The 27,112-nt window shown below is 38.0% G+C and overlaps 1 long non-coding RNA gene across 1 annotated transcript; it reads right to left on the minus strand.

The window, feature by feature from the left end:
• Positions 1–469: 469 nt before the first annotated feature.
• Positions 470–7,119, minus strand: LOC138360280 (uncharacterized). Its single transcript, XR_011226263.1, has 2 exons — positions 6,893–7,119; positions 470–777 (listed from the first exon to the last, which is right to left on the minus strand). It is a non-coding gene; the product is annotated as an uncharacterized lncRNA (long non-coding RNA).
• Between the last annotated feature and the right edge of the window lie 19,993 nt (positions 7,120–27,112).

A 27,112-nucleotide genomic window follows, 5' to 3' on the forward strand; every position in this document is an offset into this window, starting at 1 on the left:
CTTTCCCTTTGTAACTCATCTGCAATGTATGTACCTTTACCTGAATAAAAAATCTAATCTAAATCTATATCTAATCTATATGCTTAGATATATGCAAATGAGAGAGTAATAGAGCGAAACCTTTAAAATACTGAACAATTTGGAGGATATTGATTCATACAATTTCTTCAAAAGGTCAGATGTAACACGAACAAGGAGCAAAGGTTTAAAGCTCAACAAGCCACAGTGTAGGAGTGACAACAAATGCTTTTTAACCCATACGATTATGATCATGGCAATAAGGTTTCTAAAACAGTAGGCATTCTTCCAAAGTCAGACACTGTACTATGTTCCTCGCCCTAACCTAGTCACTCAGTATTATTCACTCATTTATCTATGTCTTGTCTATTTTTGTCTTAAAGGTTACAAGACGTACATTAGTCAATACAATTGGTGCTAAAAATGTTAAGGATCTCTTGTGAAACACGGGTATTAATAACAAAATTTATTATGTAAAATAAATAAAAATGGCCCAAGGGCCATGAAGTAACAAGAATGCAAGGCTGGCACAAGCTGGCGTAAGTAGAGAAGACGGAAGATTCTTCATATTAAAAGACCCTGCTTCTCCAAGATGGCAGTCACACCCTGCTTGCCCTGGACAATCACCATATGGAGAAGGACTGTTTACTGTGAAGGGAAGTCCACAAATGCAATGCCAGCATGAGTCAGTCTTGAAGGGTAAACGATGATGGCACCCTCACAGTAACACAAAAGCCGAGCAAGCCCAGTGAGGAAGACCTGTTGATGGGAAAGGAGGAGAATCATTAGTCACAACAAAATCCACATAGAAACAAAGGAGAGAAAAAAAATAAAGTGGATGTCTTCTTTTTGTATAGACATAATAAATATTGCCATTTGGCTATGTATTTATATGATATATAATAGAATACAGCATAAAACAAAATAAGAGGGGTGGTAGGAGAAGAAAAGATTAGTGTTCAGTGAGAATCCACAAGGTCTTCTCTGAATACTCTTTATTTTCTTCACGGCTGTGGGTCCCTACAATTGCACCAGAGGTGGTACACACCCCTATTATTATTTAAACAGGTGAGTAAAAATAGGTGAGTACACATACGGTGTCAGCAAACTTAATAATAATAATAATAATAATCTTTATTTAGGTAAGGTACATACATAAAGAGATTTACAAAGTTTGTTGGCTTTATAGATAGAGCTAGTACATACAATGCCTAAAGCCACTATTACGCAAAGCGTTTCGGGCAGGAAAAACATTAATGACTACAGCTTAAAACTAATGGGTAAAAAGAAAAGATGTGATGAGTACATATAAAAAATAGAGGTAAAAGAGGGGGGAACATTGTTGAAAAAGCAGCACAAATACAATTACAAATTATTACAGAAAATTACATTCAAACAGCGTTGATTTGAAAAACAAAAAAACAAAAAATATACATGGGTTGACAACAGGGGGGTAAGGTGGGTTACATGGAATTATTAGGTATTGCTTCGTTTTTAACTTAAACTGGTTGAGAGAGGTACAGTCTTTAACATGGTTGGGAAGGTCATTCCACATTCTGGGCCCCTTGATTTGTAGAGCATTTCTGGTTTGATTTAGTCGTACTCTAGGAATATCAAAACTGTATTTATTTCTGGTGTGGTGCTCATGGGTTCTGTTACAACCTTCTATGAAGCTTTTGAGATCAGGATTGGCATTATAGTTTAGCCTTTTATATATGTATAATACACATGAGAGAATGTGCAGTGACTTAATGTCTAACATATTCAGAGATTTGAGTAGGGGTACCGAGTGATGTCTGGGGCCAGAATTGGATATTGTCCTAATAGCAGCTTTGTGTTGAGTAATTAGAGGACGTAAGGGATTTTGGGTAGTAGAGCCCCAAGCACAAATACCATAGTTGAGATATGGATAGATAAGGGAGTAATAGAGAGTCACCAGGGCAGGGCGTGGTACATAATATCTGATCTTAGAAAGAATGCCCACAGTTTTTGAAACTTTTTTTGATATGTTTAGAATGTGTCCCTGGAAATTCAGCTTGTGGTCAATGAGAATGCCAAGGAATTTGCCATCTAATTTGTTACAAATTTGGGTATTGTTTATTTTGAGATTTATTTGATTAGAGGATTTATTGCCAAACAGAATATAGAAAGTTTTGTCACTTAGCCTCCAAACACACACACACACATGGTATCAGCAAGATTAGCCTCCAAACACACACACACACACACACATGGTATCAGCAAGCTTAACCTCCAAACACACACACACACACACGGTATCAGCAAGCTTAGCCTCCAAACACACACACACACACATGGTATCAGCAAGCTTAGCCTTCAAACAATCACACACACACACACACATGGTATCAACAAGCTTAGCCTCCAAACACACACACACACACATGGTATCAGCAAGCTTAGCCTCCAAACACACACACACACATGGTATCAGCAAGCTTAGCCTCCAAACACACACACACACATGGTATCAGCAAACTTAGCCTCCAAACACACACACACACATGGAATCAGCAAGCTTAGCCTCCAAACACACACACACACACATGGTATCAGCAAGCGTAGCCTCCAAATACGCACACACATGGTGTCAGCAAACTTAGCCTCCAAACACACACACACACACACACACACACATGGTATCAGCAAGCGTAGCCTCCAAATACACACACACATGGTATCAGCAAGCTTAGCCTCCAAACACACACACACACACACATGGTATCAGCAAGCTTAGCCTTTAAACACACACAAACACACACACATGGTATCAGCAAGCGTAGCCTCCAAATACACACACACATGGTATCAGCAAGCTTAGCCTCCAAACACACACATACACACACATGGTATCAGCAAGCTTAGCCTCCAAACACACACACACACACACATGGTATCAGCAAGCTTAGCCTCCAGATACACACACACATGGTATCAGGAAGCTTAGCCTCTAAACAAACACACACACACAAACGGTATCAGCAAGCTTAGCCTCCAAACACACACACACACACACAAACGGTATCAGCAAGCTTAGCCTCCAAACACACACACACACACAAACGGTATCAGCAAGCTTAGCCTCCAAACACACACACACACACAAACGGTATCAGCAAGCTTAGCCTCCAAACACACACACATGGTGTCAGCAAACTTAGCCTCCAAACACACACACACACACACATGGTGTCAGCAAACTTAGCCTCCAAACACACACACACACACACATGGTATCAGCAAGCTTAGCCTCCAAACACACACACACACACACATGGTATCAGCAAGCTTAGCCTCCAAACACACACACACATGGTATCAGCAAGCTTAGCCTCCAAACACACACACACACAGAAAATGGGGACATTGAAACAGTTGATAAACTTGATTTCAAGAGAGAGAGAGGTCACTATGGGGGAACTTCAAAATTTTTTTAATAAGTAATTAGGCAGACTTGTTGCTAGACAGGGAAGTAAATTAAATGTATGCCAAATTTTTCAAAATATACAATGAAGGCACACAAACATTCATACCAAAACAGAGATGCAGGGCCAGAAAACAGGATTGGTTCAACAGAAATTGAGAGAGGGCCACAAACCAAAATACACAAAAATGGAATGAAAGACATTGAAAAACTACAAGCAGATGTCAACAAAGTTTTCGATTGGGCAGCAGAAAATAACATGATGTTTAACAGTGATAAATTTTAGGTATGGCAAAAATGAGGATCTGAAACATAATACAGGGTACAAAACACAATCGAATCTTCCCGTAGTAGAAAAACAGCATGTCAAGGATTTGGGAATAATGATGTCCGACGATCTTATGTTTAGGGAGCATAACCAAGCAAATATTGCGTCGGCCAGAAAAATGATCGGATGGATTATGAGAACTTTCAAATCCAGGGATCCCATCACAATGGTTGTACTCTTCAAGTCACTTATGTTGTCCCGTCTCGAGTACTGCTCAGTATTCACTTCCTCCTTCAGAGCAGGAGAGATTGCTGAAATAGAGGGAATACAGAGAACATATACGGCACGCATAGACGAGATAAAACACCTAAATTATTGAGATCATCTCAAAGCTCTCCAAATGTACTCTCTAGAAAGGAGACGAGAGAGATACCAAATAATATACACATGGAAGATACTGGAGGGCCAGGTCCCAAATCTACACAGTAAAATAACAACGTACTGGAGTGAACAATATGGAAAAAAATGCAAGATTGAACCAGTGAAGAGCTGAGGTGCCACAGGCACAATCAGAGAGCACTGTATAAACATCAGAGGTCCGCGGTTGTTCAACGTCCTCCCAGCGACTATAAGAAATATTGCCGGAACAACCGTGGACATCTTCAGGAGAAAACTGGACTGTTTTCTAAGAGAAGTTCCGGATCAGCCGGGATGTGGTGGGTATGTGGCCCTGCGGGCCGCTCCAAGCAACAGCCTGGTGGACCAAACTCTCACAAGTCGAGCCTGGCCTCGGGCCGGGCTTGGGGAGTAGAAGAGCAGAACCCCATCAAGCAGGTATCAATATAGAAAGAAGCCAAACCCCCAATCATACCAGCGATACAAAGATGCGAGAAACACTATACAGCAGTAAGGGAAGAGGCAGAAAGAAATTTTTAAAAAGGGATAATGGATAAATGTAAAACAGAACTGGGCCTATTCTACAAATTCATAAACAACAAATTGCAGGTAAAGGATAATATCCAGAGGTTGAAAATAGGAAACAGATTCTCAGAAAATGATAATGCAATGTGTGAAACATTAAACCAAAAGTTCCAAAGTGTGTTTATACAAAATGAAATCTTAAGAGAACCAGACACAATAAGAATTTCTGAGAACATCATAGAGCGTATAGAGGTGTCTAGAGATGAAGTGGAAAATATGCTAAAGGAGCTAAGTAAGAACAAAGCAGTTGGTCCAGATGGAGTTTCACCATGGGTTCTGAGAGAATGTGCATCTGAGCTCAGCCTTCCACTTCGCCTGATCTTTCAGGCATCCCTGTGTACAGGAGTCATAGCAAACATGTGGGAAAAGGCTAACATAGTTCCAATCTACAAAAGTGGCAACAGGGAAGACCCCACCTCTCTCAGTTATAGACCTGAATCATTGACAAGTGTAACAGTGAAAAGATTGAAAAAAAATAATAAAAACTAAATGGGTAGAACACCTGGAGAGAAATTATATAATATCACACAGACAGTATTGTTTTCGATCTGGAAGATCCTGTGTATCGAATTTACTCAGTTTCTATGATTGAGCCACAGAGATTTTAAAGGAAAAAGGTAGTTGGGTTGACTGCATCTATCTAGACATAAAAAAGGCTTTCGACAGAGTTCCACATAAGAGGTTGTTCTGGAAACTAGAAAATTTTGGATGGGTGACAGGTAAGCTTCTAACATGGATGAAAAATTTTCTGACTGATAGAAAAATGAGGGCAGTAATCAGAGGCAATCGGACTGGAGAAGTGTCACAAGTGGAGTACCACAGTACATGCACCAGAAATGTTCATTGTCTACATAAATGATCTACCAGTTGGAATACAGAATTATATAAACATGTTTGCTGATGATGCTAAGATAATGGGATGGATAAGAAATTTAGATGATTGTCATGCCCTTCAAGAAGACCTGGACAAAATAAGTATATGGAGCACCACTTGGCAAATGAAATTTAATGTGAATAAATGCCATGTTATGGAATGTGGAATAGAACACAGATCCCACACAACCTACAAATTATGTGAGAAATCTTTATATAATTCTGATAAAAGAAAGAGGTCTAGGGTTGATTCTAGATAGAAAACTATCACTTGAGGCTCACATAAAGAACGTTGTGTGAGGAGCCTATGCCACGCTTTCTAACTTCAGAATTTCGTTTAAATACATGGATGGCGAAATACTAAAGAAATTGTTCACGAGTTTTGTTCGGCCAAGGCTAGAATATGCAGCGGTTGTGTGGTGCCCATATCTTAAGAAGCACATCAACAAACTGGAAAAGGTGCAAAGACATGCTACTAAGTGGCTCCGAGAACTAAAGGGCAAGAGCTATGTGGAGAGGTCAGAGGCATTATATATGCCAAAACTAGAAGACAACAAAAAGAGGTGATAAAATCACTATGTACAAAATAGTAACAGGAATTGATAAAATCGATAGGGAAGATTTCCCGAGACCTGGAACTTCAAGAACAAAAGGTCATAGATTTAAACTAACTAAACAAAGATGCCAAAGAAATACACAAAAATTTCCTTTCGCATACAGAGTGGTACACGGTTGGAACAAATTAAGTGAGAAGGTGGTGGCGGCCAAGACCGTCAGTAGTTTTAAAGCATTATGTGACAAAGAGTGCTGGGTAGACGGGACACCACGAGCGTAGCTCTAATCCTGTAACTACACTTAGGTAATTACATATGGTGTCAGCAAGCTTACCGTCGAAACACACACAAACAGCCTGCCTATTATTCAAGGCCTTCTCTGAGTACTCTTTATTTTCTTCTCTGAGGCTATGGGTCCCTAATCTTGCACCAGAGGTGGTACAACTTTTAAGTTTTTAACTACTGCACTGAGCACCTGATTTTGGCAAAGACTTCTTAGTGCAATTGTCAAGGACATAGTTCTGGTATTTTTTTGTTTATAAATATTCAGGTATAGTTAATGTCAAAATGTTTCAAAACTCAACAATTTATATTTCAAAACAAAAAAAGTAATGAAAACATTACAAAACATTAAAATATAGCCTAATTAATTAATTAATAAAATAGCACAACTCTCAGAATGTCAAAAGGTGCTTTGAGCAATGAAGTAGTTAATTTTATATATATAATATTATATATATAATATATATTTACCTGTGAATACTGCTTAGCAACAATTTGATCTCTGTGAAAATTGGTCTCGTCATTGCTAGGAGATATTTTAAGACCATGATTTGCTGTGGATGGCACTGTAGTCTTCAAGTCATCAATCTAAAAATAGAGGTAATCTTTTAAAATGTAAATTTTGTATAAAAAAAATGCAAAAATAAATTGCAAGAATAATATGAAGTTATTATACAATTTTTGTTTAATTATTTAAATATTTGTGAGACATTATTAAGAAATGTATGAAGTACAGATTCTCGATATAACTGAAAAAACCCTTTAGGATTTGACATTGCTTGCTCTGCTATGCGAACTTCATAGTTTCTTTTTGCTTTCCTAATCTCTTTTTTAACATTTCTAACCAGTTGTATGAATTCCTGTTCTAAACTGACTTCCCCATTCCTTAATCCACCCACATATACTTGCTCGGCTGAAGGCATAATGTTTCCTTCCTTTTTAGTAAATACAGAGCCAAAATATTTATGAAAAATGCTACTCATCTCTTCGTTCTTATCTGTTATCTGACCTGTCTCAGTTTTTAATTGACCTATCTTATCCCTAATCTTTGTTCAATATAGCTGATAAAAATGGTTTATAATTTATCTTTGCTTGCCCTGCTATGCAAACTTCATAGTTTCTTTTTGCTCTCCTTATATATTTTTTGACATTTCTAACAAGTTGGACGAAAACTTGTTCTAAACTGACTTCCCTATTCATAATCCTTTTGTATCAAGCTCTCTTTCTACCTATAAGGTTATTTAGATAATTTGTTATCCATTTTGGGTCATTATTATTCCATCTATTCAATTTGTATGGTAAACTACATTAGCGTGCTTTGTTTTGAATTATTTTAAATAAGTTATATTTTCAATCCACATCGAAACCACTTTTTACATCACCTATGGCTGGGTTCTTGTCTCGCACCACGACTGGCCCACCCCCAATGCCCAGGACTTTCCAATTTTTTTCACCCAAAAAATTTCTTAGGCAATTAAAATCAGCTTTTCGAAAATCTGACACTTTTACAGAATTTTCTTCTACAAATCAATTCCATTCTATGATAAATCTTATTTAGCATAGAATGGAAATGGCTTGAGTTTTACTATTTGTTTAATAACATCCTCCCTGGTAACTGCTAAACTAGTCAACCTGTCCTCAGCCCCACCCACTTAGACTTGTTCGGCTGCAGGCATATTGTTAAGTTCCTCTTTAGTAAACGCATATAAAATATTTAATAAAATTACTGCTTATCTCTTTGTCATTATCCGTTATCTGATCTGTCTCAGTTTTTAATGGACCTTGTTGGTAATAATCTACATTTCATCCTCATTTAGTTACTAACAATAGTAATTACTAATATTACTAATTCGTAGAATTAATACAATTAATGTTTTCTATTGCAACACAATATTCTGTCAAATCCTTCTTAGGCCCTATGACACCGTGAGATAGAAACAAGCTGAAACATGAAATAATCCACATTTGTTGGAATTTTACCGAGTCCAGTTATTTGCTCTTTCTTTCCAAGTGTAATCTTCTATGAAAGAGTTTGCTTATTTCGTGTCCTATTGCGTACTGAACTCTATCATTTAATCAAATTAATTATTCCAGTAAATATTACTACGGCGTAAAATAGTTTTACGTCGACAATTCTCGTTTATTTAGCGCAGTCTTAATTAAACCAATTGCCTTACGGGAAGCGGTGTTATGATCTAATATGTTTATTCTTGACATCAGTACTTGTCGTGATTCCTTACTTCCCTAACTAATTACAAGTAAATAAAATACTTTACACTCGAGGTTACTTTGGAACGTTGTGCACATGTATGTCCGTGCATAAAAGGAAAGAGATTCCATCGAGAGGCTGCCATCTTACCAACCATAGTAAGGAGCACGTTATTTACGGACCATACAGAGGACATTCAAGCATCAGCGATTGTCTGGGTACCGTAGTGTCTCCATTAACGATCAGACAATCGTTCGGAGAGCACCATCTAGCTAAGTAACACTGTTTATTCTAATAAAGATCTCAATATGATAAACTTGTTCATTTGCTCGTCGTCACACATTTGACGTGTGGGACCTTGGCCCCACGTCAAATGCGTCCACATATTGCTAAAAGTTCCAATGATGTGTCTACGCTGAAGTGTGCTTCTATCTCTGCTTAACAGCTAAGCTGTATTATGTTTTCTTGTAGTATTAACCCTTCAGAGTATTATTAATTATCTTATTCCATGAGTTATTATCTATACGTGTACTTTTCATTTATTATGCAAGTATTTAATATTTCACTGTGTAATTTTTTTTTTAGAAAATATCTATACATTCATTACATTTTCAACTATTTACTTAACTAATATTATAATTACTCTTGCGAGAACCAGCGCTAGAATAATGCAACAGATGTATTACTCTTTTAGTATGTAACTCCCCCATTTTGGGTGAGTGAATTTGACTCATAATATACAGTCCCTTTAATATTCAATACATAATTAATTAGGAACATCCATAGGACAGTAGTTCTTTCCATAGGACACTAGTTCTTGGATTTAATTTCAGTAAACTTGCTGTCCTTAGTTTTCCAATTTTTCACAAAAAGTCCTTCGTAGCTATCGCAAATATTATTATTATAATTAAAATATTTGGGTCAAATTTTCCCCCAGACCTATCCTTTCCCTAATCTTTGTTCGATATAACTGTAAAAAACCTTTAGGATTTGTCTTCGCTTGCCCTGCTCTGCGAACTTCATAATTCCTTTGTGCCCTCCTTATCTCTTTTTTGAACATTTCTAATCAGTTGTACAAATTCCTGTTCTAAACTGACTTCCCTATTATTAATCCTTTTGTACCAAGCTCTCTTTCTACCTATAAGATTCATCAGATCTTTTGTTATCCATTTTGGGTCATTAGTATTCGATCTATTCAATTTGTATGATATACTACGTTCTTGTGATTTGCTTAGAATATTTTTAAATAAGTTATATTTTGAATCTACATCGAAATCCCTTTTTACGTCACCTATCGCTGGTTTCACGTCTCGCTCAAAGACCGGCCCACCTTCGATACCCCAAGACTTTTCAATCTATTTGACCCAAAACATTTCTTAGCTATTAAAATAAGTTTTTCGAAAATCTGGCACTTTTAACAGAATTTTCTTCTACAAATCTATTCCATTCTATGCTAAATCTGAATTCTTTGTGATCACTGTTCTCTCGCACACTCCCTATTTCGATGTCATTATTTTTTTGTAATTAGTTAGCTAGTTAACATTATGTCTAAAATATTTTTTCCTTTGTTGGTTCCTTAATGTGCTGCTTAAGAAAGCAATCGTCATTTTATTCTAGAAAATATTCTGCCTCATTATTCACTTCTCTGTTATTCCAGTTTATGCCACTAAAATTAAAGTCACCCATGACATAAATACTGTTTGACCTAGATGCTCTAGATATTCCATCCGATAGATGCTTTGCCTCCATTCTGTCTAAGTTTAGTGACCCTGTATATAACTCCTATTATAATATTTGTAGCTTGTTTGTTTAATTCTAGCAAAATAGTTTCCATGTGTGGCTCAGTTTTGATTACCTCTTTGAGACTACATTTCAAAATTGCTCTAACATATATATATATTAGACGAGGAGGGGGAGTAGCCATATATATATCTGTGTGAAATCGTTTAAACCCGTTTATTTGATATTCAGCTAATAGTTCTCTGTTTTCTACATTCAACCATGTTTCGGTAAGTGCAATAATGTCTATTGTTTCTGTCCAAACAAGGACATTTAATTAGCTTATTTTGTTTCTTCGACTCCTACTGTTGGTGTAATATACTTAAAGTGTATTGTTATTTTGAGGCCCATCTCCTTCCCTGATCATTTTGTCATTTTTCCCCCACCAACACATACTTGTATTGCCCCTTTTCTACATATCAATTCCCATACCATAATCTATTACCAGTTTAAACCCAAACAAACACCTCCAACCACTGGTTCTAATGAGTTGGCAACAACAACAACCTCAGCCCTTGATAAATGCAATCTATCCCGAGCATGCACGTCATTCCTTTCGTAAAAGTGATCCCAGTTATCAATGAAGGATATTGCATTTGATTTACAATATTTGTCAAATCGGTAATTGACACCAAGTGCCCTCGACAACGATTCATTTCCAACTCCCTTTCTTTGAAGAATGCCACATATGAACTGGATTTTTCCCATGCTCGATGTTAATGACAAAGTTAATTGCATAAATTAGAAAATTGTCATGAAGAAATATTGACAAAGCTTAAATTACATTCGCTGGAAAGGCGAAGAGTTAGGGGCGACATGATAGAAGTGAACAAGTGGATAAATGTATATAATAAAGGGGATATTAAAAAGGAAATAAAATTATCAACACAAGATAGTACACGACACAATGGGGACAAATTGGATAAGTTTAGTTTTATGAAGGACCTGGGTAAATATTAGTTCATTATCAGGGGGGGGGGTCGTTGATTTGTGGAACGAATTACTGAGTAACGTGGTGGAGGTGGCGTCCCTTGATTGTTTCAAGCGTGGGTTGGACATGTATACGAGTGGGATTGGGTGGTTATCAATAGGAGCTGCCTCGTATGGGGGCAATAGGCTTTCTGCAGTTACCTTAAACAACATCAGGAAAAGACAAAGGAGACCAGTATTAAAATGACATCGTCTTGGAAAGTCATAGAAGACAGTGGTCTTAAGAAGACTTTTACAAAGCCGCCTTCAGATGTACTAAGGACTTCTAACTCATTTGCTGTGTAGGAGGAAAAGTGCTGTGGTGAGCCTGCAGTTCGTTCGAAAGGGAAAGCAACGAAGCGCAGGTCCCTCAAAGTGCTCAGAAAGTAATGGAAGAACCTAAGCGAATTTTGGTTGTGGGAGATTCCTAGATGAAGTATTTGGATAAAAAATGTTGTGCCAGAGATAGGGGGAACAGGTTAAGGGTTTGGTATCCAGGAGCTGGAATTGGTGATATTATTATCAACTTGAATGATATATGGCTGGAAATGGGAACAAATCCATTATATGTATCAGTGCCAATGGAAATAATGTTGGATGAGTTAGGAGTGAGGCACTGATACAGAGATTTAAGATCGCCATAGAATTAGTTAGGAGCAAGGGAGAAATCTCGATCATATGTGGTATTCTTCCAAGAAAGGGAGTTGGGAATGAATGGTTGTCGAGGGAACTTGGTGTCAATTGCCAGCTGGAAAAATATTGCAAATCAAATGCAAATCTTTCATAAATAACTGGGAATAATTTTATGGAAGAAATGATATGTATACTATACGTATACGGATGGGGTGCATCTATCGAGGGATGGGGTTAGTGTTGTTGCAAACTCGTTGAAACCAGTGGTTGGAGGCGTTTGTTTGGTTTTGGGTTTACACTGTTAGTAGATAGTGGTATGGAAATTGATATTGAGAAAGGAGGTAATAAAAGTAGGTATTTGTGGAAGAAACAAATTGGCAAAATGATCAGAGAAAGAGAATGGCCTCAAAATAACAATACACTTAGGGTATATTACACTAACAGCAGATGTCAAAGAAACAACATAAACGATTAAAATGCTCTTGTCTGCACAAAAAAAGATATTATTGCACTTACCGAAACGTGGATAAATGTAGAAAATAGAGAACAATTAGCTGAATATCAAATAAAGGGATTTAAACTATTTCACACAGGTAGATATATTAGACGAGGAGGGGAATTATCCATATATGTTAGGGAAAATTTTAAATGTAGTCTCAAAACTGAGCCACACACAGAAACTCTTTGGATAGAATTATACGAAAAAGCAAATATCTTATAATAGGTTTCATATACAGGCCACCAAACTCAGACAGGATGGAAGCAAAGCACCTATGGGATGAAATATCCAGAGCATCTAGGTCTAACAGTATTTGTGTCATAGGTGAGTTTAATCTTAGTGGAATAAATTGGTTAAACAGAACAGGAAATAATGAAGAAGAAGATTGTCTAGAATTAATTGACGATTGCTTTCTTATGCAACATATTAGGGAACCAATGCGTGAAAAAAATATTTTAGATTTAGTGTTAACTAAAAGGGGAACACAAATTAATGACATCGAAATAGGGAGTGAGCTAGGGAACAGTGATCACAAAGATATCAGATTTAGCATAGAACTGAAGAGATATGTAGGAGAAAAGTCTGTTAAAGTGCCAGATTTTCGAAAAACTTATTTTAATAGCCTAAGAAATTTTGGGGGTCAAATAGGTTTTAAAGTCTTGGGCGTGGGAGTGGGCCGGACTTGGAGCGAGACGTGAACCCAGCGATAGGTGACGTAAGAAGAATTTTCGATGTGGATTAAAAATGTAACTTAATTAAAAATAGTCTAAGCAAAGCAGAGGAACGTAGTATATCATACAAATTGAATAGATCGAATACTAATGACCCCAAAATGGATAACAAATGATCTGATGAACCTTATAGGTAGAAAGAGAGCTTGGTACAAAAGGATTAAGAATAGGGAAGTTAGTTTAGAACAGGAATTCGTACAACTGGTCAGAAATGTTAAAAAAGAGATAAGAAGGGCAAAAAGAAACTATGAAGTTGGCATAGCAGAGCAAGCAAAGACAAACCCTAAGGTTTTTTTCAGTTATATCGAACAAAGTTTAGGGAAAGGATAGGTCTATTGAAAACAGAGACAGGTCAGAACGGATAATGATGAAGAGATGAGGAGTATTTTTAATAAATAGTTTTATCTCTGCATTTACTAAAGAGGAACGTAACACTATGCCTTCAGCCTATGTGTGTGGGGACGAGGACAGGTTGACCAGTTCAAGTATGTTTATTGAGACAAACAATAAAATATATCTCAAAGGGATAGAGTAGCTTAGGCTATTTCTACCCCCATGGTTGACCAGTTTACTAGGTGTTACGACCCTGAGTTCTTATTTGGAAACCAGAGGTCTATTTTGAGTTCTAAATAATTACTATACATTAATTCATAGGATTGGATCAGGTGAGAAGGATATTTAATTAACAATAACATTTACATTCATGGCTCCTTAAAACCTGGGTATGTATTTGTTTCCGTCTTCCTTGCCAGACGTAAGATGAATCGTGTCATCATCACAGATCATTCAGACTATGAGCTTCTTGATTATTATATATAAGATTGACCTAGCTATCAGCTATTCTTCGAATTGTTAAAGTAAGTAGTAATGAAGGTCGGTGAAGACCTGTAAGGATCGTGGCGAACGATCAGCTAGGTACCCTTTCCAGCAGCATATTTAAGAGAGCAGAGTAGGCTGTTCTCTCTCTTCTCTGTGGCTGCGACTGTGGTGTCTACACCTCTCCCTGTGGGCTCTGTTCTCCTCCTCCTCGTTACTCTCCCTATACCCTTTGTCCAAGTTAAGTATCTTACCTTAATATCACCATGCTACTAGCTAGGTGTATGTTTAGTGAGTTGTGTATTCTTAACCAGTGTTTTGGTATCCCTAAGTGTATTCTAGGGTGACTGTGGAACCACGTGGGCTAAGGTTTATCAAGGCTACCTTAAGCCGTTACACATGCCCTTCAGGAAAGTAATCTTTACCCTAGTTTGCAATTGTAAACCTTGCATCCTGCTTATGTGGACCAAGGTAGTTAACGTAAGGTAGAGGGGGTAAAGTGATTTATTGTATTTATTAAACCTCCATATTGTATATGGGGGTTATTAGAGGGTTTAATAAATAAGGATAAATCTAGGAGAATATTTTCGTCCTAGATGAAGTGGAGTAGATGATTATCTACTAGACAGCAGTTCTTATTTTAAAGCAAGTATTCATTGCTGGGAATATATTTCCCTGGGGGCCGGAGTCTATCTAATCTCCTCTATTTTAGGAATTCTTTTGCTTATAACTATTGACCCTCTCAGTAAAACCAACTGCCCCCCATAACACCAGGGGAGGATGTTATTAAACGAATAGCAAGACTCAAATCAAACAAATCCCCATGGCCGGATGAAGTGATTGCAAGGGTGCTTAAAGAATGCAAAGGAGTGCTTTGCGAGCAACTGTCTACCATATTTAATAAATCAATAATGTCAGGCAGAGTGCCAGAGTCATGGAAGTTGCTAATGTGGTACCAATTTTTAAGAAAGGAGATAGATCACTTGCATCAAACAATCGGCTAATTAGCCTAACGTCAATTGTGGGAAAGTTACTTTAATCGATAATTGCATATACAATTCATCTTCTTGAAAACATAAATTAACAAATGATTCGCAACGTGGTTTTACAAATGACCGTTCATGTTTAACAAATTTGTTATGATTTTATTCAAGCAAAAAGTGAGTAAGATATTGATTAGAAGAGAAGTTCTGTTTTTATTGCATATTTCGACGTTTCAGCCGGATTAGAGTAATTTTACGTGTATATCTTCTTGCGGTAATAAAAACGGAAAATCAGGAACATTTTAGTTAATTCTAATGAAAACGCATAGATTTATATCATTTGTATTGGAATTTTTTTTTTTCATGTGTGTTTTAAAGGATCTAAATAACACGAAACCTCGCACTATGATTTGAAGTAAAAATCCTCATATATGGTAATATAGTGACTTTTTTCACGTTTTTCATGTAGTGTGATTTAAGAAAAATGGCACTTCATGTGTCAACATGTAATTCATGTTACTACATATTTCAGCATGAGGTTCATAGCACTCCATGTGTCTGCATGTGGTTCATGTCACTCTATGTATCACCATGTAGCTCATTGCACTTCATATGTCAGCATGTGGCTTATTGCACTCCATTTGTCAGCATGTGCTTCATGGCATTCCAAGTATCAGCATGTGGTTCACGGCACTCCATGTGTCATCATGTGGTTTATGGCACTCCATTTGTCAGCAGTTGAGTCATGGTTCTTAATGTGTTAGCGTGTGGTTCATGACACTTCGTGTCATTGCACTCCATGTGTCAGCATGTAGTTCGTGGCTCTCCATGTGTCAACTGGTCGTTCATGGCACTTCATGTGGCAACATGTAATTCATGTTACTCCATGTGTCATCATGAGATTTATGGCACTCCATGTGTGAACATGTAGCTCATTGCACTCCATGTGTCAGCAAGTGGTTCACAACACTCCATGTGTCAGCATGTGGTTCATTACATTCCATGTGCCAGCATGATGGTAACGACACTTTATGTGTCAGAATGTGGTTCATGACAGTCCGTGTGTCAGCATGTGGGTTCACGGCACTCAAAGTCTCAGCATTTTTTAACGGCACTCCATGTGTCAACGCGTGGATCATGTCACTCCAAGTCTCAGCATGTTGTTCATGGTACTCCATTTGTCAGCATGTGGTTCATTGCACGTCATGTGTCAGCATGTGGTTCACAGCACTCCATGTGTCAGCATGTTGTTCATGGTACTCTATTTGTCAGCATGTGGTTCATGGCACTCCATGTGTCAACTGGTCGTTCATGGCACTTCATGTGCCAACATGTACTTCATGTTACTCCATGTTTCACCATGAGGTTCATTGCACTCCATGTGTCTGCATGTGGTTCATGTGACTCTATGTATCAGCATGTATCATTGCACTTCATATGTCAGCATGTGGTTCATGACACCCCATGTGTCAACACATGTATCATGTTGTTGGATATTTCCAACATCGAATACAGCATTGTTGTATTCTCATTACTTATTACTAACCATACTAAATATTGTAGTAAGTAAAATTAACAACTCGTAGAATTCTCATGTACTAATAATTCATCTGTGCATTAAGCTAGAATTCTCACGTCACCTGACGCCAGTATTGCGTCAGATTTCCTTACAGTAAACACATTATATCCAATTTGTGTGAGAATTAAATACGATTCTCCATAATTAAAGCATTCTGTATGACAACTGATTGCAGACGAATTGTTCTCTAACTAAAAGCCGAATAGAGCGTTAGAATCATAGCGTCTACCTCGCGATAGAGTTAACGTCATCAATGAATGCCATGGGGAGACATTAATTCCTCTCCCTTATATATTTACTATTCTTAAATTGGTAAATAATAATAATTTGTTCCTCTAAATAATAAACCCGTCCAGTCTTTAACGTTTCAAACGCAAATGCGAGAAATATTAATGTTCGAGACAATAATTTGTTTAATGAACGTCGACTCGGCGTGGGTTGGAGGGACGCCATCCTCCTCAGTACACGGACACGTGCAGAGCCGAAAGGAAGCAAACCTGCGCTTACCGTACTCATAAGAATACGCCATTGTCCAGCAAATAGGACAGGTGTTATCCATCCACAGATGAAAGCCGCCACTGTGAGGCGTGAACAACCTTGCAGATAATATCTTCAACTAGTGCTGGTGTTAAATAAGGAGCCCTTTGACTTGGTTCCTGACGACACGTGATCAGCCAGCTGAAACGCATAATTACCCAGGATAGGTTCACCGGAGCCTGGGATGCGAAATACGGCAATCTTAATACTTATACAGTGCCCACAGCTAAGTATTCTTTTATTTGATGCATCAGGTAGAAGTGTGTTAATAGCAGGGTGATTGTTCGTTAAGCAGCGCGATAACACCTAATAACAGGTGATTAAATTGGCCATCTGTAGATTCTTAATATTCTTGAATATAAATTGAGTAGTTAAATCAATTGCTACTGGAAATTATTTATCTTGCAGCATGAGAGAAGAATTCTTCATACTGCCTTCATGCATGTTAACCCGTTCAACTCGTTAGTGTACCGAGTCTGGAGATTAAGAGGACTTCTATGGCTTACTAAAGGAATCTTCGTCAAGCTAAGATTTATTTCCCTTTTTTTCATTCCTTTGCAATTAATTTGTGCAGAGTGCTTTGAGATTAATGTATGATTTACTGTAACTCATTATTATGCTCATATTTATATTCCTCTTTATGTGAATGATATTAGTTTCAACATTACCTTATAGGATTAGATTATTATTAATTGAATTAGTGAACGAACCACACTAATTCCTGGACGTACTTACCTCCAGTAATAACCCCCCAATGTAGGTGTTTGAGGTTTGTTTCTTTAATAATACAGCCCATTAATTATTATTATGATCATGCTTTCTAGTTATATCCATAGTCACTGGTTTCCTCTAGAAATTATCCAATGATCTGAAATTCTCAGTTTCCCTCTTTACTTTAAAAGCGGGTGGTCCTTCGCAATTTTAATTTATTACATTAATTATTAATTAATCAGAATCAAACCCAAATATCCCACACATGTCACTCCTACTGTCAGCATGTTGTTAATGGTACTCCATTTGTCAGCATGTGCTTCATGGCATTCCAAGTATCAGCATGTGGTTCATGGCACCCCATGTGTCATCATGTGGCTCATTGCACTCCATGTGTCAACATGTAATTCATGTTACTCCATGTGTCAGCATGAGGTTTATGGCACTCCATGTGTCATCATGTGGTTCGTTGCACTCAATGTGTCAGCAGTTGGGTCATGGATTTCAATGTGTCAGCGGGTGGTTCATAACACTCCATGTGTCAGCATGTGGTTCATTGCACTCCATGTGTCAGCATGTAGTTCGTGGCTCTCCATGTGTCAACTGGTCGTTCATGGCATTTCATGTGTCAACATGTAATTCATGTTACCCCATGTGTCAGCATGAGGTTCATTGCACGCCATGTATCAGCATGTGGATCATAGCACTCCATGTGTCAGCATGTAGTTCATGGCACCCCATGTGTCAGCATGTTGTTCATATTACTCTATTTGTCAGCAGTTGGGTCATGGTTCTCAATGTGTAATCGGGTGTTTCATGACACTTCATGTGCCTACATGTGGTTCATTGCACTCCATGTGTCAGCATGTTGTTCATGGCACTCCATTTGACAGCATGTGTGTCAAGGCACTCCATGTTTCTTCATGCGGTTTATTGCACTCCATGTGATAGCACGAGGTTCATGACACTCCATGTGTCATCATGTTGTTCTTCGTTTTCCATTTGTCAGCACGTGGTTCATGCACTCCCTGCGTCAACACGTGGTTCATGGTACTCAATGTTTCAACACGACACATTGCCCTTCATGTGTCAAAAAGTGGTTCATAGCACACCATGTGTCAGAATGATGTTGATGGACCTCCATGTGTCAACAAGTGGTTAATTGCACTCCATGTGTCAGCATGTGGTACACTGCACTCAATTTGTCAGAATATTGTTTATGGCACTCCATTTTCAGCATGTGAGTCATGGCCATCCATGAGTCATCATGTGGTTCATGGCACTCCAAATGCCAGTATGTGGTTCATTACATTCCATGTGCCAGCATGATGTTAACGACACTCCATGTGTCAGCATGTGGTTCATTACATTCCATGTGCCAGCATGATGTTAACGACACTATATGTGTCAGCATGTGGTTCATTACATTCCATGTGCCAGCATGATGTTAACGACACTCCATGTGTCAGCATGTGGTTCATTACATTCCATATGCCAGCATGATGTTAACGACACTCCATGTGTCAGAATGTGGTTCATGGCAATCTGTGTGTCAGCATGTGGGTCATGGCACTCCATGTGTCAACATTAGGTTCATGGCCGTCTATGTGTCAAGACGTGATTCAGTGCAATCTATATGTGAGCATGAGGTACATGTCACTCCATGTGTCAGCATGTGGTTCAAGGCACTCCCATGTGTCTACACGTGGGAGTGCCACATGGTTCATGTGAACCACATGTGGTGCCACAATTGGTTCACGTCACTCCATGTGTGTCAACATGTGGTTCATGGCCCTCAATATGTTAGCATGTGGTTCATTACACTCCATGCGTGTCAGCATGTGGTTCACGGCACTCCAAGTGTCAGCAAGTAGTTCAAGACACACTATGTGTCAGCAAGTGGTTCACGGCCCTCCATTTGTCAGCACGTGATTCATAGAATTTCATGTGTCAGCATGTGGTTCATGGCACTCCAATTGTCAGTATGTATTTCATGGCACACCATATGTCACCATGTGGCTCATGTCACTCCGTGTGTCAACATGTGGTTCATAGCACTCCATGTGTCAACATGTGGCTCTCGGCACTCCATGTGTCAACATGTGCTATGTGTAACAGGATGTGGTTTATGGCACTCCATGTGTGTCAGCATGTGGTTAATGACACTGTATGTGTTAGCATGTGGTTCATGACACTCCATGTGTCTGCATGTGGTTCAAATCTCAGAATATCGCATAATATTGCGTTTTAATATTGCTTATTATGCATAATATTGCATAATAAGCAAGTTTTCTTGCATTATGTGTTGTACTAAAAAACAGTGAATTGAGTAATATTTAGACGTTTATCATCCTCTTTTACTTTATGTGATTTAAAGCAAATGTCAACGATTTAGGCAATATTTTGCCGTTTTTCCACGTTTTTAAGAATTTTCAGTTTATTGTTAATAATTCATTATATATAAGATAAATATGATTCAAACACGTAATTGACTGCAAATTCACATTAAATACTTAATTGCAATCAACCATTTGTTCCTCATTAAAATAGTGAGGTAAGTTATTGATTAGGAGGAAAATCCTGTTTTTGTTGCATATTTCGATGTGTCAGCCAGATTAGAGCGGTTCTACGTGTACATCTTCTTTCGGTAATATAAACGGAAAATCAGGAACATTAGTTATTTCTATTGAAAACACATTGCTTTTATCATTTGTATTGGAAACAACATTTGCATATGCCTTTTTAATAATCTAAATAACACGGAACTTCGCTTTATGATTTGAAGTAAAAATCCTCGATTTTGGGATAGTGACTTTTTCGCGTTTTTCGTGTGTGATTTCAAGTAAAAATATTCGAATCTATTAATATTTCGATGCTACTTCATGTTTTCTAACGATATGTGATTTGGCTTACAAATATCAGAATATCGCATAATATTGAGTTTTTAAGCAGGTTTTCTTGCATTTTGTTTTGTACTAAAATTCATCGAATTTAGCAATAGTTTGATGTTTATCATGTTTTTATATGTGATTAAACAAAACAGCTTTAGGCAATATTTTGCCGTTTATCCACGTTTTTAAGAATTTTCAGTTTATTGCTATTAATTCATTAAGTATACGATAAATATAATGCAAACAAGTAATTGATTGAAAAATAACTTTAAAATACTTCATTTGCAATCAACCATTTGTACCTGGTTAAAAATAGTGAGTAAGATATTGATTAGGAGAGAAATCCTGTTTTTATTGCATATTTCGACGTTTCAGCCGAATTGGAGCGGTTTTATGTGAACATCTTTTTTCGGTAATATAAATGGAAAATCAGGAACATTTTAGTTAATTTTTTGAAAACACAATTGTTTGTATTATATATATATATATATTGGAAACAATATTTTCATATGCCTTTTTGATGATCGAAATAACACGAAATCTCACTCTATGATTTGAACTTTATGATCTTCGAATTTGGTAATATAGTGAATTTTTTAACGTTTTTCCATGTTGTGTGATTTTAAGTGAAAATATTAGAATTTATTATTATTTCCATGCTACTTTATGTATTCATAAAGGACTACTACTATATACTACTTATACTACCATACTACTTTATGTATTCATTCAATTTATGTACTTGGCCAAGAAATCTTATAATTTTGCATAATATTGCATTTTTAAGCGAGTTTTCTTACATTTTGTTTTGTTCTAAAAAATCATCGAATTTAGCAATATTTTGACGTGTTTCGTCCTCTTTTCCCTTGTGTGATTTAAACCAAACATCAACGAATTAGGCAATATTTCGCCGTTTTTCAAAGTTTATATTTATTTTCAGTTTATTGTTAATAATTCCTTAAATATACGATAAGTATGATGCAAACATGTAATTGATTGCAAATTCACATTAAATACTTTTTTTTCAATCAACTATTTGTTCCTCATTAAAATAGTGAGATAAGTTATTGATTAGGAGAGAAATCCTGTTTTTATTGCATTTTTCGACGTGTCAGCCAGATAAAAGCGGCTTTTGGTGTACATCATCTTCCGGTAATATAAAGGGAAATCAGGAACATTTTAGTTAATTCTAATGATAACACATTGATTTTTATCGTTTGTATTGGAAACATTTTCATGTGCCTTTTTATGATCCAAATAAGACGATACCTCAGTTTATGATTTGAAGTATAAATACTTCAATAAGATTTGTTCATTTGAAGTATAAATCCTTGAATTTGGTAATATAATGACTTTTTACACATTTAACACGTGTTTTTAAGTAAAATTATTCGAATTTACTAAATTCTTGATACTACTTTTTATTTTCTCACGGAATGTGATTTTGTCTACAAATCTCAGAATTTCGCATATTATTGCGTTTTTAAACAAGATTTCTTGCATTTTGTTTTGTATTATTTATTTAAATACATTTACAAATATTTAAAAATATTTAGACGTTTATCATCCTTTTTTCCGCGACGTGATTTCAATATTCCTGAGTGTATGAAATAATTACAGAGCTCAAAGTACCTCGAATAATTTATCTCATGTCACTTATAACTGGGCAATCACAGGATAGTAAAGGTAACAAAAAATCCCTTCATTGTCAAAGCTTTTATTTGCAATATGTATAGTTTTGAGAGAAGAAAAATACTGGATAAATGATTAAATGATCATACTAAAAAGTACGATTAAAAAAATAATCATACAATAATCTAGTGTGATTATTGCAACATTAAAAAAAATTCTTCAGTGCTCAAAATGAGCCACAAGGAATTAGAGATTACCTCTGCATTTTTATTCAATATCACTTTACAACTCAAGTCATGATTTATTAATTAAAATTCATCAGTTTTATTATTAAAATTACAATTATTACAATTTAAGAAATGTCATTTTAAAATTGAATGTTAGACTTCATTATTTTTTTCTTAACAATGATTTCATTATAATCATTGTTTTCTAAAGTTGTGCCCGAGACAAATCTGCGTTGAAGTTGTAGCAGTGCATCTTCAAAATTTGTTTGATTGCTGATATTGGACGTTTCCTCATCTGTTGACACTCTTTTTCCACGCTCTTCAGGATCTTCTTGAGATGATATAGGATGATCAGGATGTTCAGAAAATTGTTTTTTGATCTCATCGGTTCGCTCTTCTTCTTTGTACCAGATTTCATCAGTTTTGCATTGTGCATCTTCATATGCTTGAAGACCGCTTCTTTCTTCTTTTTCCATTGGGGTGAGAGACCTACTAGTGTCCTACTATCTATCATTTTCTGAATACCGCTCTTCAATGGGTTCATTCGCCATATTTTCGTTTTCATTTAATCTTCGTTTGCCGTCCCGGAAGGCGTTGAACGGGAGTTCAACTGAAATCAGACGTATTTCAGAGGTCCCAGAATTTTCAGTACTTTCAGCCATTGATATCTGTAATGACAAAAATAATTATTTACACCAACTTTGTATTGAAGTAAAAAAAAAGGTACTGCATACATTTTGGGAGGCTTGGACCTTACATACACTATAGTATTTTGACTTCGTCCTGGCTGCAATTACATTCAACGACACCGCTTTGCAATAGTAGAAGAGCTTCAACATCCCAAGCTTAAACATGAGCATCGTGTCCAGGATCAGGGTGGACGATATCGAGTGAGGCGTCAAGCTGAGGGCGAGTGGCTCTTTACACAAACTTTAAAGCGAGTTGCGGGGCTTAGTAAGTAATTATCAAAAGAAGGCACCAAACCGGGACGGCTATGTAGCACCATCAAATGTGTGGAATAATCAGAGGCCGCTAAATATCACCAAGGATGCCAATACGAGAACAAAAACGCATAAGGAGAACGATATCAAAAGTATCCGATTCACCAAAAATTCTATCGAGGGACAAGTGACCGTGAGAGACGGTCGGAAAACAAGACACGCTCGTCCTGAGAGTCAAGTCATTCAACAAGGATATGTATGACTGTAAGAGGGAGTAGTGTAAAGTATGACTAGAACCATCCCAAACCTCGAGCAGAATCTCAAGGATCGCACTCTGTCCTAGTCAAAAGTGTGTGGGAGGGTTGGGGGTTGGGACGGGTGGGTCATGTAGGGTAAAATGTGTGTAAGTGTAAGAAGAGGAGGGGTATGAATTGGAACAGGTGAGCATCCGTGATGTAAAATGTGTGGATTTGATCTCAAAACGCACGGACGTAATCCCAAAATGCATGGACAGGATGCAAAACACCGAGACGTTGTGCGTCAGGTGGGGTTAAAGTGTAGAAGGACTATGTAGGAACAGGTGTGTAAGATGAATAAGTATGTGACCGTAGAGTTAAGTACATATATAGAATAATAATTGATATCATAGCATGTAGGGAAGGAGATTGGCTATGTTGGGTGAGGGGAGGTCCCCCCCCCCCCACACGTTAGAAGCCCAGGTCTAGGAGAGTGATAAGGTGAATGGTTTTGGCAATGGGGCGTGAAGTGGGTGGTTTGGCGCATGGAAGGTGGTGAGGGAGACCAACCATGAAAGCCTTTGACCGACACCGTGACTGAGTGTTTAAACACAAGAACTGTAATATGTAGGAGCGTTAAGATGGATTGTTGAGTAATGTGCGTGTATATTACCAAAAACGTTGCATCTCGCCAATAGCAGCGCCGGTGAGCCAAGTTGTAACAGTCGGTGTCAAATACGAAAACATGTTCATATAGTTAAAAATGAGTATGTAGGAAGGATACGCGTGTGTATGTGTGTGTGTGTGTGTGTACTCACCTAGTTGTGTTTGTGGGGGTTGAGCTCTGGCTCTTTGGTCCCGCCTCTCATCCGTCAATCAACTGATGTACAGATTCCTGAGCCTACTGGGCTCTGTCATATCTACATTTGAAACTGTGTATGGACTCAGCCTCCACCACATCACTTTCTAGTGCATTCCATTTACTAACTACTCTGACACTGAAAAAATTCTTTCTAATGTCTCTCTGGCTCATTTGGGTACTAAGCTTCCACCTGCGTCCCCTTGTGCGTGTGCCACCCGTGTTAAATAATTCATCCTTGTCCACCCTGTCAATTTCCCTGAGAATTTTGTATGTGGTGATCATGTCTCCCCTAGCTCTTCTGTCTTCCAGCGACGTGAGGTGCAGTTCACATAGTCTGTCCTCATAACTCATGCCTCTTAGTTCTGGGACTAACCTAGTGGCATACCTTTGAACTTTTTCCAGCTTCGTCTTGTGCTTGACTAGGTACGGACTCCATGCTGGGGCTGCATACTCCAGGATTGGCCTTACATATGTGGTATACAAGGTTCTGAAGGATTCCTTACACAGGTTTCTGAAAGCAGTTCTGATGTTAGCCAGCCTCGCATAGGCCGCTGATGTTATTCTTTTGATGTGGGCTTCAGGAGACAGGTTTGGCGTGATATTAACTCCCAGATCTTTCTTTCTGTCCGTTTCGTGAAGGACTTCAACCCCATTTGGTATCCAGTGACTGGCCTTCTAGTTTCATTATCTTACATTTACTTGGGTTGAACTTTAGTAGCCATTTGTTGGACCATTCCTTCAGTTTGTCTAGGTCATCTTGTAGCCTCATACTATCCTCCTCATAATTTTTGCGTCATCAGCAAACATCGAGAGGAATGAGTCAATTCCTTCTGGAAGATCATTTACGTATATCAGAAACAGTATAGGTCCAAGGACTGATCCCTGTGGGACTCCACTGGTGATTCCCCGCCACTCCGAGACCTCACCTCTCACGGTGACTCGCTGTGTCCTGTTGCTTAGGTACTCTCTTATCCAGTGGAGTACATTCCCTTTCACTCCTGCCTGCATCTCCAGTTTGTGCACTAGTCTCTTATGTGGTACTGTGTCAAAAGCTTTCTGGCAGTCCAGAAATATGCAATCTGCCCAGCCCTCTCTCTCTCTTGCCTGATTTTTGTTGCCTGGTCATTGAACTCAATTAATCCTGTTAGGCATGATTTGCCATCTCTGAACCCATGCTCATGTTGTGTTACAAAATTCTTTTGCTCCAGATGTTCCACTAGCGTTTTTCGCACAATCTTTTCCATCATCTTGCATGGAATGCAGGTTAGGGACACTGGCCTGTAGTTCAGTGCCTCCTGCCTATCACCTTTCTTGTATATTGGGACTACATTGACCGTCTTCCAAATTTTTGGCAGTTCGCCTGTTACCAGTGACTTCTTGTACACTATGGAGAGTGGTAGGCACAGAGCCTCTGCTCCTTCCTTAAGGATCCATGGTGAGATTCCATCCGGGCCTATAGCCTTTGTCATGTCCAAATCTAGCAGATGCTTCCTCACCTCCCCACTGGTAATCTCAAACTCCTCTAGTGGTGTCTGGGTTGGTGTTCCCTTCCTTATCTCTGAGACTTCTCCTTGCTCTGAGGTGAAGACTTCCTGGAATTTCTTATCGAGTTCCTCGCACACTTCCTTGTCGTTTGTAGTGAATCTTTCTGCCCCTATCCTCAGTTTCATTACCTGTTCCTTCACTATTGTTTTCCTCCTGATGTGGCTATCCAGCAGTTTAGGTTGAGTCTTTGCCTTGCTCGCTATGTCATTTTCATATTGCCTCTCTACCTCTCTTCTCACCCTGATGTATTCATTCCTGGCGCTCTGGTATCTTTCTCTGCTCTCTAGTGTTCTGTTGTTTCTATAGTTTCTCCATGCCCTTTTACTCAGCTGCTTTGCTAGCTTGCAACTCTGATTAAACCATGGGTTTCTCATTTGCATTTCATTTTTTTCATTTTGGACTGGGACGTACTTGTCTGCTGCCTCCTTACACTTCTGTGTGATGTAGTCCATCATGTCTTGAACTGTCTTTCCTCTGAGCTCTGTTTCCCAAGCTATTTCAGTTAGGAATTTCTCATCTCCTCATAGTTTCCCTTCCGGAATGCCGGCCTCTTGTTTTCTGGTCCCTTCCTTAACCCTTCTTCGACCAAATATTCAAACAACAGTACACTGTGATCACTCATACCCACGGGGGCTTCAAGACCGATTTCCCTTATGTCTGAATCGTTCAGAGTGAATACTAGGTCGAGTCTTGCTGGTGTTCTACAGGCAGCAGCGGCTACTCTCTCAATGATAATGTTAGCTGCCATGTTGTTTCTGTCAGACTCTTGCCTGGGTCTTCTTTCATTTGGTGGTGGGTTATATATCACTGCTACTACTACTATTGGTCCTTCAATCGTCATGGTGCCTGTGATGAAGTCTCTGAACGCTTCACAGTCTGGAACAACCATCTCGAAACTCCATTCTTTTCTC

This window comes from Procambarus clarkii, unplaced genomic scaffold (genome assembly GCF_040958095.1).
Source record: "Procambarus clarkii isolate CNS0578487 unplaced genomic scaffold, FALCON_Pclarkii_2.0 HiC_scaffold_105, whole genome shotgun sequence".
Classification (NCBI taxonomy): Eukaryota; Metazoa; Arthropoda; class Malacostraca; order Decapoda; family Cambaridae; genus Procambarus; species Procambarus clarkii.